Here is a 5,990-nt window from a genome sequence, read left to right as displayed (position 1 = left end):
TTATGTTTTGGAAAATAAAGAAGATTAATTATATTATTTCTAATTCTTGGATTTGAGCATTTAATTAAAAATAATTTGTAATATTGATGAACAAATAGTATTTTATACATAATTATTGTTGGATTAAAATTTATTTCTAATTACTATATTATCCCTATTTTTATTTGAAATTACAAAACTACCCTTAAACCTAATTTTACCTAAACCCTAATTCTCAAATTGGGAAAACCTTAACCCAGCTACCCTTTCCCCCAAGACCCAGCAGCAGCAACACACATACGGTTTCCTTCACCATGAAAGAAGGAAAAAAAAAGAAGCAGAAAAGGAGAGAGAGAGAGAGAGAGAGACAAAGAGCTACGGCAGAAGAGAGGAGGAGGGAAGTTCACCGCCTCGCCGTTGCCATTTCCGCGTCGCGTCGCCACTGCAGTCCATCCCATGCCATTAATCTTCATCGACGCCAGCTGAAGAAAGATTGACGCGCGAAGGAGGAAGGGACGTGGTCAGCCTTGTCACGTTCGTGTCGACCGCTGCTGCTTCTGTGTCTCCCAACGGCGCTGCTGCACACGAGTCGGAGGAGCTCGTCCCTGCTGAGCCGCCGCCGCCACTGCTAGGGTTTGTCGCTGCCACTTTTGCCGCCGCGAGGAGAGGGAGGCCATTGCGTCCCATCGCACGCGTCATCATCCAAGGACTGCCGCTAACCCGCCGCTGCTGCCAGGGCTCGTCGCCATCACCGCCGCAGGCTTGAGAGGGGAAAACGAGCAGAACGCAAGGAAGAGGAGGATTTCTCGTCACTGTTGTGTGCCCAATCATCACTGTTGCTTCCAATCACGCTGTTGATGCTGCCGCCACTATCACCATTGAAGCTCGCCAAATCTGCTTCTACTTCTAGTTTCTAGAACCTGACCAGAATGCCACTGCCGCTGTTGGGGTCACCGGGAAGAGAGGCTCGAATGGGAGAGAGAGGACAGGAAGGATTGCTGTCATCCTGGTCACCGGGTATAGCACGGGTGTTGCCGAAGCCACCGCTGGGGCTGTCACTGCTTGATTCAGTCGTACCTTCTTAGTTTTGGTAAGCGTTTTCGATTTGATAGCCCTTTAGTTATTGTTCTATTATCTCACACTGAGCTTTGTGGTGCAAATTGCTATAAGATTGAGTCTCAGTTATTATATGTTGCGATTAGAGTCATTGTGGTTGCTAAGAAAGCGGTTTGGAGCTGAGGTTGCGGCTGCCGCTGTTGCGGGCCGATGGAGAATGAGTTTGTGGCACGTTTTTGAGTTTTCGAGTTTCAAAATCGAGGTAGGGGCATTTTCCAAAAATTATACTTTGTAAATTGGAATTATTATATATGGATATTGATGGGAGAAAATGTATATTTGGTGATTGTATAAGTCTTATGTATTGTTTGGTTGTCTTGAATGAATACGAATGTTTGTTTTACTGGATTATTGTTCAGTTTTGCGAAGCGGGATATTTTTGAAATTGCTTCTTTTTAAAGACTTGAAATCGAGTTTAATCCATTGGATATTGATTTGAGTTTGAGTTGATTTTCTTGAAAATGTAAAAATGGAATACACTTTTGGATTCAGTATGGTTTTGCTTTAATTGATTTGGTTTTGAAACCTGTTAAAGAGGGTTGCGAAATGGTTTGGTTGGGACCCAGAAAGGATGGCAAAGTCCAAGTTTTAGAGGAGATGCTGCTGAAATTCCTACAAAATCCGAGTCTTTATTTGAATGGTTGTTTGGAAAATTATGAATTTAATGCCTTTACTATTTTACTTGGAGGATTATGAATTTAAGACTTTTATTATCTTTACTTGGATCATCTATGTTTTGAAAAGAATTATTGAAAAGAGAATTATGACTTCTCCTTATTCCCTAAGAAAAATATTATGTCTTTGGGTGCAAGTCATTCGAAAGAGATTTATACTTTAAGGCTGTTTTAAAGGTGAAAAGGGTTTATGTTTTTTTTTTTTAATTTAATTTAAAGATTGTCACTTGGAAGAGTTTTAGTGACTTTAAAAGAAGTTGGGTTTCGATTGACAAATCTCATTTTTTTTTACGTTTTAGATAAGTTTTAAAGTATCCCTTGAATTCCGGTTTAGCAAAACAAAAATGATTTCCGAGCTGTTGGAAACGCTTTAGATTTTTATCAAGGGATTGAAATTGGTTTTGGTTTAAGTGAACGAGATGGTTTTGAAAATGTGGTTGGAGTAAATGATTACATGACTCGGCTTTGCTTAGATTCTATTTTTATTACTCAAATCAAGAATTTAAGGCTTTTTAGATTTTAAATGAATATGAGGAAATGAGTTATGTTATTCTCCCCTAAAGTCTTGAGACTCTGCTGAGAAATCTCTGTTATCAAATTATGTTTTTGGATGACTAATTTTTGGGTCTTTCAAAAGAGATTTTTTATTTGGCCTAGTTGCTGAATCGTTTGGAAGTTTTAGAAGGATGTTGTGGAGATGTGGCTTTTGAAAGAGGTCAATCACATGGGGAGTGCTCCTAGAAATTCTAATAATGATCCTATTTTAAGACCTACAATCAGAGATGGAGAAATCACCCAAATTTTGGGTGGAGAGAGCAACCTCAGAGGCCACAAAATTTTAATCATAGTTCTCAGGGTGGCTTTCAACAGAATAATTTTAACAACCCCCAGTTTCAGTCATCTCAGCAAGCAACTTCTCATCCCCAACAGAACGAAGATTTGGAAGAAATCTTGGCAAGTTTTAGACAGGAAACCAGAGCATCAATAAAAAACTTGGAGATTCAGATGGGTCAATTAGCCACAAAAATTAATGAAATTGATCAGAGCACCACTAATAGCCTTCCTGGTAACGCAATTCCAAACCCAAGAGAGGAAGGCAAGGCTATCACCTTGATAAGTGGACAAGTGGCAAGTATGGAAGCATAAGTTAATGAGGAGCCAGTTGAAAAACATTGCAAGGTTATTCAACTGAGAAGTGGTAAAGTAGCTGGCTCTGAGACCAAGGTCAATGAAGAATTAGTTGAAAAAGAAAGCTACCAAGAGGAAGAGGTTACGTTGAAATTGAGGAAGCTTGCAAAGAGGTGGAAGAATTCAAAGAAGAACACAAGGGAGTGGAGCTTGCAAGACCTCTTCCAAAGCCGTCACCATCCAATACAACATTCAAGTGGGTAAAATTTCTATCATTAACCCTTACTTTCCAACTTGAATATGGGCTACTGGAGACGGATGGTCAACTTAGAGCTCTTTGTGGCCTTAAGAGTAAGAGGAAGATGGTTAGTGCTAAGAATTGTCAAGAAAGGTTCAATATAGTTGCATGCTCCGAATTGAAGTGCAAGAATTGGTGTTGAGCTCAATTGAATGGGTCTAGAAGGTTGTTTGGATGTCTCTGTGACAATTCAGATCAATTGCCACCCGTTGGAAACAATGGTGATACACAAGAAGACGGGTGTAAAATCAAGGTTTGGGACCCTGGAATTCATTCCCACAATCAACACTCTTGGGGCCTTGTCACTTGCTTCAAAGGCTTTATGCGCCTAGTTTGGGATCCCGGTAGCCATTGGAATTACAAACATTGGTGGAGATTCCTGGATCAGTACAAGCACAAGCCACCATGACAAGAAGCTCACAACATGTCCAACTTAAGGACTTTAACTAAAAGTGCTTGGTGGGAGACAACCCACCGTGGTATGATCATTCTTTTTCATTCTTAGTTGTTTTTCGTAGTAGTAGTTTTTACTTAGTTAATTTTTATTAAGTTCTTACTAATTTTTTGATCATGCAGCTATTTTATCACAGGAACCGAACACCTCAGGCTATAAAAAAAAAAAGCACCCGACGCGCAAGCGTCGCTGACGCGTACGCGTCATCTAGGGGTGCGAGAAAAATAAAAAGTTACAGAGAGTTGCGCGGGAGTGGCGCCGGCATGAAGCCTTTCGCACGAACAAGCCCACGCGGACGCGTACCCCCCGCGTGCGCGTCACTCATGATTTTGGCACTTCACACGTCCGCGTCACCCAGGCGGATGCGTGACCCGAAAAATCGACGTAAAAGGTGTCTCGACAGAGAGTTATGCTGGCTTGGGGCTGAAAGTATGCTAAAAGCACAAAATTGCCCATGCGAACGCGTGACCGACGCATCTGCGTCATTTGCATAAATGGCCATCCACGCGTGTGCGTGCATGACGCGAACGCGTCGTATGAAAATTTGGCTCTCAAGCCATGCGAATAGAAAGTCACGCGGGCGCGCGGCTGGCTTCGCGCGAATCGCACAAAATCCAGGGCACGCGGACGCGTGCCTGACGCTAACGTGTCATTATGAAGAATGCGCGACGTATGCGATCGCGTGCTGTACGCGAACGCATCGTTTGTGCCGCCCAGTTTTCTTTTTCTCTCTCTCCCAATCCCTATTCTCTTGTTCTTTTATCCTTTCCTTTTTCTTTCATAATAATATTTGTCTCTTTCTATTTTCAGTTCTTCTTTACTAGAGGACAAGCAAACCTTTAAGTTTGGTGTTGACGCTTCGCTTAAGGGTTTTCTGTTTATTCCTATGGCACCAAAAGGGAGGCGAATCATCTTCACAAAGGAGCACAACCTGAAGAATAAAATGACCGCTCAGATAACTAAGGTGGTTGAGTTCCTTTCATTTTTTTTCTTCCCGTTTTTATTATGTATGTTCTGGTTTTCTGCTAGTTTGCTTTGTTTGCTGCATGATCCTTTATTAGTAGATTCATAGGTTATAGTTTAATTTTTCTGTTAAGTGCTTTAATTCTGAAAGATGTCGCATGTATTGCCCACTAAGCTTGAAATCAAAAAGAAAGAAGAACAGATGTAGTGCATGAGAATTTGAATTTAATTTTTAGAGTAGTCTCATTTACTTAGATGTGGTGGTATTTTTCTGTGATTCTGAATGTATGCTTGAACAGTGCATATTTTTTATAGTGAAGCTTATGAATGTTAAAATTGTTGGCTCCTGAAAGAATGATGAAAAAAGAGAAATGTTATTGATAATATAAAAAATCATAAAATTGATTCTTGAAGCAAGAAAAAGCAGTGAAAAACACAAAGTTTGCGAAAAAAATTAAAAAAAAAAAAGAGAAAAAGAAAAAGAGCAAGCAGAAAAAGCCAATAACCCTTTAAACTAAAAGGCAAGGGGTAAAAAGGATCCAAGGCTTTGAGCATTAATGGAGAGGAGGGCCCAAAGGAATAAAATCCTGGCCTAAGCGGCTAAATCAAGCTGTCCCTAACCATGTGTTTGTGGCGTGAAGGTGTCAAGTGAAAAGCTTGAGACTGAGCGGTTAAAGTCGTGATCCAAAGCAAAAAGAGTGTGCTTAAGAACTCTGGGCACCTCTAATCGGGGACTCTAGCAAATCTGAGTCACAATCTGAAAATGTTCACCCAGTTATGTGTCTGTGGCATTTATGTATCTAGTGGTAATACTGGAAAACAAAATGCTTAGGGTCACAGCCAAGACTCATAAAGTAGCTGTGTTCAAGAATTAACATACTAAACTAGGAGAATCAATATCACTATCTGAATTCTGAGTTCCTATGGATGCCAATCATTCTGAACTTCAAAGGATAAAGTGAGATGCCAAAACTGTTCAGGATTGCAGTTGTAAACCCCACTATAAGAGAAGACATGGGCTTAATCGAACTCTCATTCTCATGCAAATTCACATCCTAAGCTTATATTAGTTTTGGTTGCTTGAGGACAAGCAACAGTTTAAGTTTGGTGTTGTGATGCGTGAGCATCTTTCCTATCTTTTTCTAGTGAATTTGCATTTAATTTGTTGAGTTTAATTAAGAATTAATTATATTTTATCCACTATGGATGCTATTTTGATTTTTGTGCAATTTTATTTATTTTAGGTAGCATTCGGATGGATTTGATGAAGTTTCTGCAGAGAAAGAGAAGAAACCAAGGAGATGACCAGCAAATACCGACGCGGACGCATGGCTCACACGACCGCACGGAATGGAGGAGATCGCAATGATGCGATTGC

At 40.4% G+C, this 5,990-nt stretch overlaps 1 long non-coding RNA gene across 1 annotated transcript; it reads right to left on the bottom strand.

Moving 5' to 3' along the window:
* On the bottom strand, positions 1,314-2,344 carry LOC110272222. Its single transcript, XR_002363271.1, has 2 exons — positions 1,929-2,344; positions 1,314-1,862 (listed from the first exon to the last, which is right to left on the bottom strand). It is a non-coding gene; the product is annotated as an uncharacterized LOC110272222 (long non-coding RNA).

Source organism: Arachis ipaensis, chromosome B01, assembly GCF_000816755.2.
Source record: "Arachis ipaensis cultivar K30076 chromosome B01, Araip1.1, whole genome shotgun sequence".
NCBI classification, from domain to species: domain Eukaryota; kingdom Viridiplantae; phylum Streptophyta; class Magnoliopsida; order Fabales; family Fabaceae; genus Arachis; species Arachis ipaensis.
The sequence above is the reverse complement of the archived record's forward strand: the minus strand, read 5'-3'. Positions and strand labels throughout refer to the sequence as shown.